This window comes from Pteronotus mesoamericanus, unplaced genomic scaffold (genome assembly GCF_021234165.1).
Source record: "Pteronotus mesoamericanus isolate MK-2021 breed Mesoamerican mustached bat unplaced genomic scaffold, CSHL_Meso_final contig_256, whole genome shotgun sequence".
In the NCBI taxonomy this organism is placed as follows: Eukaryota; Metazoa; Chordata; class Mammalia; order Chiroptera; family Mormoopidae; genus Pteronotus; species Pteronotus mesoamericanus.
The window spans coordinates 1865197-1873397 of NW_026555108.1; the positions used below are offsets into that span (position 1 = coordinate 1865197).

General features: G+C 38.9%; 1 long non-coding RNA gene across 1 annotated transcript in view; it reads left to right on the forward strand.

Moving 5' to 3' along the window:
* LOC129071062 (uncharacterized) overlaps window positions 1–6365 on the forward strand; it is a 30395-nt gene extending 24030 nt beyond the window's left edge. The window contains exons 2-3 of the long non-coding RNA XR_008529207.1: window positions 4363–4430; window positions 6280–6365. This is a non-coding gene — a long non-coding RNA (uncharacterized LOC129071062). The remainder of the gene's footprint in view (window positions 1–4362; window positions 4431–6279) is intronic.
* The last annotated feature ends 1836 nt before the right edge of the window (window positions 6366–8201 follow it).

Consider the following 8201-nt stretch of genomic DNA (forward strand, 5'->3'; position numbering starts at 1 on the left):
AGAGAGAAGAGGGAAGGAGGAAGGGGGCGGGGCGAAAGGAAGGGAAGGGGAAGTCAAGGAACATAGAGCAAGGACTCATAGACAAAATCAGAGGGGCAGAGATGAGGGAGAGAGGGAGGGAGGTGTCAAGGGAAAGTGGTGGGGGGTAGGCAGAGACAAATGTATTTGAAAAAATAAATAAATTTAAAAAATGAAAAAAGAAAAAAAGAAAAAAATATAGCAGTACAGTGTGATTATTCTTTTTGGATTGCGGGTTTCTTTGAGAATATGTGAAATGCTATGGCCTCTTTACCTCAAAAGACGTACTTACACACCAAATTTTTCCCTTGTTCAAGAAACTCTCCTAGGTCCCTGTGTCATAACCATGGATACACACTCTCTATATGTACAGGTTGAGAGCCCATGAATTAGATGATGTCCAGCTGATATGCTGTGCTCTAACCCAGCCTGAGAGAGAGAGAGAGAGAGAGTGCGGGGTGGCGGTGCTGGCTCAGGGAAACTAGAGACCTGTGTCTGGGCATAAACTACCCTGAAAATAAGGTCTGCTCCTTTACTAATTTGGAAACTTGTGCTCATCTTTCAGACATGCCCATAGCTACACCTTAAATTCACTTTTACTCTCTGCTTAGACAGGACCAATGGGAACAAGTTCTTTTGTACCATTTTGGGTAAGCATAAAAATAAACTAAGAAGCTAATGGTATTTGGAGTTGTCCCACTCTCACAGCTATTGCTCAGTTGTTATAGTAGCTGTTTGTTTTCTGTTCTGGCTGGTGAACACAGGTAGGAAAACAGAAATACTTCACACAAAATTGATGGAGCTAGGTGGGAAAGAAATCAACTCAGCTCACTGACTAAGAGTGACTCACACAGTCTAAACTGGGGCTATGACAGGTGGCAAGACATGAATAGGGAAATGGACTCAGTCAGGGAAAAGGAAAACACAAACCTCTAGGTGAAAAACCTGAGCATTTTGACTGCTGAACTGTTTGGAATTATTCTAACGTTTTTAATAGCTATTTTGACCTCTTTGGGCTTACATTTCTGCAGTAAGTGAGTCAGTTCTAACTCTACTACTGATTGGCCAAGGAGTCATGAACAAAGTTCTACATACCTCTGGTCCACAGTGTCCCTTTCTGTATGTTCAGAGAGTTTAGGACCAGCTTATCACCAAGGACATCTTCAACTCTGACAATTAGTATTTTAAGTCCTTTTGAGTGTTAGGTCTCCTTTCTCCTCATTTTGAGATTCAGAACAAAACACAACAGTGGTCCCCAGGAGCCACAGAAACAGAGCCTGATACACAGTGGGCATCACTAATACTTGTTGAGTGAGTAAAATTAAAATGATAGTAAGCTAAGACTTATTGAGCAGTTGCTATGTACCAAGATAAAGCTGAAATTTTTATTGGAGACCTGGAGAAGAAGGCCCTGTCTGATTTATCCTCATGCCCTTTAGATTGTTATCATGATCACAGAGCAAGTAATTGCTGGAGCTAAGATTCAAATTCAAGATGGTTAGCTATTCAATCCATGTTTTTAAATGGCTATACTCATGCAACATGTGCATCATAAATATTTACAGAAGTAAGCAGACTTGGGTTGGCAAGTAGGTTAAGCCATTTTTTTTCTCCTGGTCATTTTAGGACCTCATTAGGTAAGGCAGTGGTTTTTATATCACATCAACAAAATCAGAAGCCATAAAGGTAGAAGAAATGAGTTTAACTCTGGAATCTGAATTGTACTAGCTTTGTGAGTTTTAGGTAAGAATGTACATTCTCTGAGCTTCCATTTTTTCATCCATCAAGTAGGATGAATAACTGCAAAGTCACAGGGTTGTGGTGCACACATTAAAAATGCAAAAGTGAAAGCTTTAAGTATTGTCTTTCACAAATCAGAAGCTTGATCCAGAACTGAGATTAAGCTTTCATTTCCTGAAGATTAGAAAAAACAGGCCCTGAGAAAGTGGGAGTCAGGCAGCATAAATGCAGAGGGGACAAAGGTTTAAGGTGAAATAAGAAAGCTTAGGAAACATGAATGCGGTCCTGGAGAGAGGGTAGATAAATGAAGGAAAAGTATTTCTTCCCCGTCTTGCACCCACTTAGTTTCTCACATTCAGAGGTTGGTCTTTAGCAGGTCGAAGAGCTCATTATTTTTATCATTTCTCATCAAATTTTTTTTTGTTTCATGGACAATTCAAGTATCCAAATAATACAAAAGCTGAAACTTCTTCTTTTTGTCTGAAATTTATGTGTTGCCACCATATAAAACCAGAGATTCCATAACTTTCCAGCTCGAAGGGATCAGAAGAAGCCATAGGGCTTCCCTTTGGTGGAGGAAGTTTTGGTGTTAGATTTAATTTTGCTCACCAGTCAGTGTCTGGCACACAATAAGAGCTCTATAATTATTGCTTGAATAAATCAAAGTGTTACTTGGTTTTTCAGAACTAATTTTGCCAAAACAAAGATTACCATTTTTTCAACAATTTTGGCTGGTATCACATAGTTACAGCCACCAAACTTACCCCTCTAGGAGCCAGTGACAAAAGGCTGACAGACTGGCAAAAGACAGACATATTCATGGACAAGTAATAAGCAAACACAGATATTAAAGGCTCTCTGAAAACCAAGACATAAGTGCTTATTCCTTAGTCTTCACTCTCTCCTTTTGTGTACTTAGCATGAGCCTGGTGTTTCATAATACACATTTCTGACAGCATTTTCCATGAGTCTGCTTCCACAGAGATGTGTAAGTTAATTTAGTAAAAATGCAGACATTGATTCACAGGCTTACAGAATATAAGGCCTGTAAGAGCCTTTAGCTTCAACCACTTTATTGTGCTGAGCAAGGACCCTGTGGTCAAGAAAGAAGAGGGTAATTGTTCAAGACCACAGAGTCAGAAGCTAAGCTGAAACTTGAACCTAGGACTTCCATGGCCAGTATAGTTTCTTTTCTCTTCCATTGCCCATTGATATGTAAACCACTGATGTGAAGGGTATCTAACCCACATCCATGTATAAAGGCAGAATCAGAGACCTTGATTTGCTATTAATTTACTAACCAGGTTTTTTAATTTAGCATATGCAACTGCTATCCTGATGATATCCTATAAAAACAGGACTCTCCCTCATTTTTATGAGTTCTATATCTGCACTCTCCGATATCATACTCATTAGCCACATGTGGCTTTTGCATACATTTGAAAATGTTTAATAGAACTTTAAATGAGTTCCATATCTGCACTAATACAGTAGTCATTAGCCACATGTGGCTTCTGAGCACTTGAACTATGGCTAGTGTGAATGAGGAACTAAATATTAAATTGTATTTTGTTTTAATCCATTTAATGTGAATAGCCATGTGTGGATAATGCCTACCATATTGGGAAGCACAACTATAAAATGAGAACAAGGATCCCTGCCTTGTCTTCCTTCCATAATTGATAAAAATGGAGGGGGCAGAGTTCTATCAGTCTAAAATAGTGGAACAAGCTTCAGGTTCAGACAGACTTGACTTCAAACCTTGACTATACTACTCACTAGCTGTCTGCCCTTTAGTAAGCCCCTTTATAACTTGAAAACTTAGTTTCTTCATCTGTAAATTGTGGAGAGAGGTCCCTATCCTCATAGACTTTCAAGGTAAAACCACGTGAGATTGTCCAGTACAGGGCCTAGCATGGCAATGTGCTCAAGGTCTATGGATTGTTGGTTTTTTTCTCTTCTGTTATCAAAGCCATCAGTGATCCAGCTTCAAAGGTGGCCTTGAAGAAGAAGCACTCCTGAGGGAAAAAAAGGACACATAGTGAGAGGTGGGGTGGGGATTAAGAGTTAGAAGTGGAGACCCAGCCAGCAAAGTAAGAATACAAGCAGGTATGCACTAGAGAAACTCCTTGCAGCAAAGGAATGTCAAGGTTTGAGACAAATGAAGGACCTGAAGTTAGAAGTAATGAGACTTGAGTTATTAACTCCACTTGGAGCCTCAGTATCTTCATCATTAAAATGGTATAGAAGTATGCGGTGATGGTGGAAGGTAGTCACTAAAATACAAAATCTCTGAAGTTCCTCTGGCCTTCCAACTAACCCAGTCTGTGGCCCTCAAGGCTAGCAGCTCCCCTCACCCTTAAGGTTCAGCCTTACCATCAGGACCCAGAGTGGGCCTTACCAGCCCTAGCTCATTTTTCTATGAGCAAACTCTCCTTCCTAACTCTCTTTGGACTCAGTTGTGCAGTCCTCATAAAGCTCTGCCCCAATTTTATGCTCATCCAAATGCTCCTCACCCTTTTAAGCTTACCTTAAACACACTCTTTCATGAATCCTGGTCTGATCCACTAGATAAAATTATTATTCTCTATATTTTCTTGACAGCCTGTATTTTAAAGGAAGACAATGGGGAATGGCAGGTGCATAGAACTAGAGTTTGACCAGGACTTGAGGTAAGTTGTTTTACCTTGCAGGGTTTCAGTCTTTTCTCAATAGTAAAACAAGGTGGTAGCAACTATTTTTCCAGGGCTGTTATGGCAATTAAATTAGAGAAAAATGTGTCAGTGCTTTGTAATCTGTGAAGGGCAATACACATAGGAGAAATTAACAGACAAACTTTTATTCCACTTTGCTTATACCTCTAAGGAGCAATTACTTGTCTGCCATGTTTCAGACTCAGATATTGACCTGTCTGTCTCCCTTCTCAGATTTTGACCTCCTGAAGGTTCCAGAATGTATCTTAGTTATGTCAGTATCTTTAGCCTCCAGGGTAGTGCCTGGTACAGAGCAAACACAAAGTCAGCCTGCAAACAATACATTTAACTCATATGGAGCTGAACCTTCAGTAGCAATACTATTTTTTCTTGTTTTATTTATTTATTTATATAGTGTTTTTTTCCATTGCCATTTATCCCTCCTATACCCCCTCCTCTCTGCAATCACCACAGTGTTTTCCATGTCCATGAGTCCTTTTTCCTTTTTGCTTGATCCCTCTACCCTCTAATGCTCCCCCAGAACTGTCAGCCTGCTCTCTAGGAGTCACTTTCTAGTTTGCCCATTAGTTCAGTTTGTTCATTAGATTCTACATATAAGTGAAATCAAATAGTGTTGGGAAAATTGGAAAGATACATGCAGAAAAATAAAACTAGACCACATTCTTAACCACACACAAGAATAAATTCAAAATGAATTAAAGACTTAAATGTTAGACCTAAAACTGTAAAAATCCTGGAGGAAAACATAGGCAGTAAAATCTAAGACAGTGCTTGTAGCAATATTTTATCAGATATACGTCCCCCAGACAAGGGAAACAAAAGAAAAAATAAACAAATGGGACTACCTCAAACTAAAAAGTTTTTGCACAACAAAGGAAACCATCACAAAATAAAAAACAAACAAACACTGAATTGGAGAACATATCCACCGATACATCTGATAAGGGGTTGATATCCAAAATTTATAAAGAACTTATGAAACATAACACTAGGCAAAACAATCAAATTTAAAAATGAGCAATAATACTATTTTCATTTTATAATTCAGTCCTAGAAAAAATATTTTCTTCATGCATAAAAACTGCTAATGCTGCTAACTTTGTGTTGGTTGTCTGGAAGCTCAAGATACAGCAATTAATTATATTGGTATTAGTCACAATGATTTTTCTCACCCTCTCCTTGGTTTCCTTATTCTATTCATGACACACCTTGGATGGCAGGTATTTTTGTTGTAAGGAGTAGCAAATACTTTGTGAAACTGCACAATGATTTTGTACATGGGCTCTAGGGACAGACATACCTTGATTTAAATCATCTGCTATTTCCTGTCTTGGTTGCTTTGATCAAATTACTTCATTCCTTTGAGCCTCATTTTTCCTATAAAAGTAGGACAATAATGTGTACCTCAAAGAGATGCTATAAAATTTAATGAAGTAATGCACAGATCCTGGCACACCATAAGCACTGAGTAATCAATTGGTATGCCCATGTAAGACTTTTCTTCTTGTCTTTTCTCCAAGAGTTAGGTAAAAATGAACATACACATCCATGATTATATTTTACTCTTGCCGCTTCCTATTTCCGGAACTAGAGGCAAGGCCAGTGGCCACCCAACCCCACAAGAAGGCAGCACAGCAAGTTATATAACATGTCTCCTTAAGGACATTGAAGCAGGGGTAGACAAATTAAGCCATTTGGCCAAAGCTTGTAAACTAAGAATGGTTATTCAGTGTTTTAAGAAGAAGAATAAGAATAAATCACCTGTTACCTGCAAAGTCTAAAATATTTTCTATCTCACTCTTTACAGAAAAAGATTGCTGACCACTGACCTAGAGATTCAGCCATGGATACCTTTGCTCAAAGCAGAGAAAAGCACAATGTAGTATTAGAATGAGGATGTGAAGTTAAATGATGTGGATTCTTGTCTTACAGCCCAGAGACATTTTGAACTCAACTGGGATAATATATCTGACACTTAATGTAGGTGTAGCTTTCTTTCTTCCCCTTATTTGTTTATTGAAGTGCATACATTTTTATAAATATGGGGTTTCTATTTCAGGGAATGCTTAGTTTTGCTCTCTTCTACAATCCTTTCTCTTCAATTGGGCTAATCAGTACTATAATATCCTCTACCAGAGGAACACCTCATTAGACACCCAGTAAGAACTCAATATATACTTCCTTACTGTTTTTACTTGAAGTGCAGAAATGCCAGAAACATCTTCAAAGAGAGGTCCCCTTTTTGTTTTGGTGTCTCTTTCCTAGGTTACATTCATGAAATTTTAGAGTAGCTTGAATATCCTAAAAACAATAATTATTTCTGCCTTCAGTTACATGCTATCTTTACTTTCTCTCTAATCCAGAAACAATTTTGTAACACAAACAATATGGTCCCCCTCTCCCACATTCAGATAAGAACACTGAGGCTCAGATATTTACATCACTGTAATAGAGTCAAGCCCAATCCTGTTTATTCCCCATTTTTTCTTTATATTGTCCCTTAGTAAGTGGTTAAGAAAGCCTTCTTCGGGAAATAAGGTTATGGGAAGAGAAACAGTAGACCCATCATTCTATGACTTTAATTCCCTGGGTTTCTTTTTTAACTGGGAAATTTGGGGATGTCAGGTCAAAGAGAGAGCAGCCTTCTGGAAATAGGGATAACTATATTTTTCCCCACAGAGGGGGCTGAATAGGAAGACTAATGGATCCTCAGAATCATGTAAATAAGGAATATAAGCTCCTCCTATATGATCTGAACAATAATATCTGGTTTGCAATTTTCAAAAAGCTGGGTTGAACCTTAAAATTAGATAATAAATGTGAAAGGAAATTGTAAACTCTAAAGGGCTATATTATTGTGAAGATCTTATTCTTATACTCAGAAGAAGGACCTTGTTTTATGTGACACAAAAGATCTGTGCTAGAGCCATGTGTGATTCAATCTATCTTCCTGCACCTGAGCCTAATTCTCTTGCCAGTATCTTCACAGCAAACTCTATAACTAATGGCTGTCTGACAGGGGCATCCAACCTTTTGGCATCTCTGGGCCACATTGGAAGAAGAAGAGTTGTCTTGGACCACACATTAAATACACAAACACTAACGAAAACTGATGAGCAAAAAAGAGTTTTCAGTAATTTTGTGATTTTGTGTTGGGCCACATTCATAGCCACCCTGGGCTACATACAGGCCACAGGTTGGACATTCCTCCTAGAGTGTTAGGTGAGAAAAGAAAGAAGGTGAAGGTAGCCTCTGTAGATAGCATAAGCATTTCACCTTTTTTCCAAGGGAAGACCATCAACCCAGCAGGTAGATTCCTGTGTCCTTCTCACTTCCCTAATGTGGAATTATCATGTCTGCCTTCCATCATGGATGTAGGCAGCAGGAGTGCTGAGAATGTGGAAGAGGAAGAACACAAGTCATTTCAGTAAGAGAAGGAAGCTTCCGGACCATAATTAGTAATTTGTGGCTACCATTCAGATCACCTTGACAAACATTCCCTGAATTTCCTCTGGTCATATGGGTCATATGCCAGAATTGACCGTGAGTTGGCCCTGTCCTCCATGAACTTCCAGTCTTGTGGGCATAACTTTTTAGTTCAGCTGCAGCTTGAAAATTGCACAGAACATCTAAGTGCAACAGAGGTAGTGTGGTGGAACAGGTGAGAGAGAAACCTGCAGACACAGCTCCCCCATTCCTAGGGCTTATGCTGAACAAGATGCATTCAGT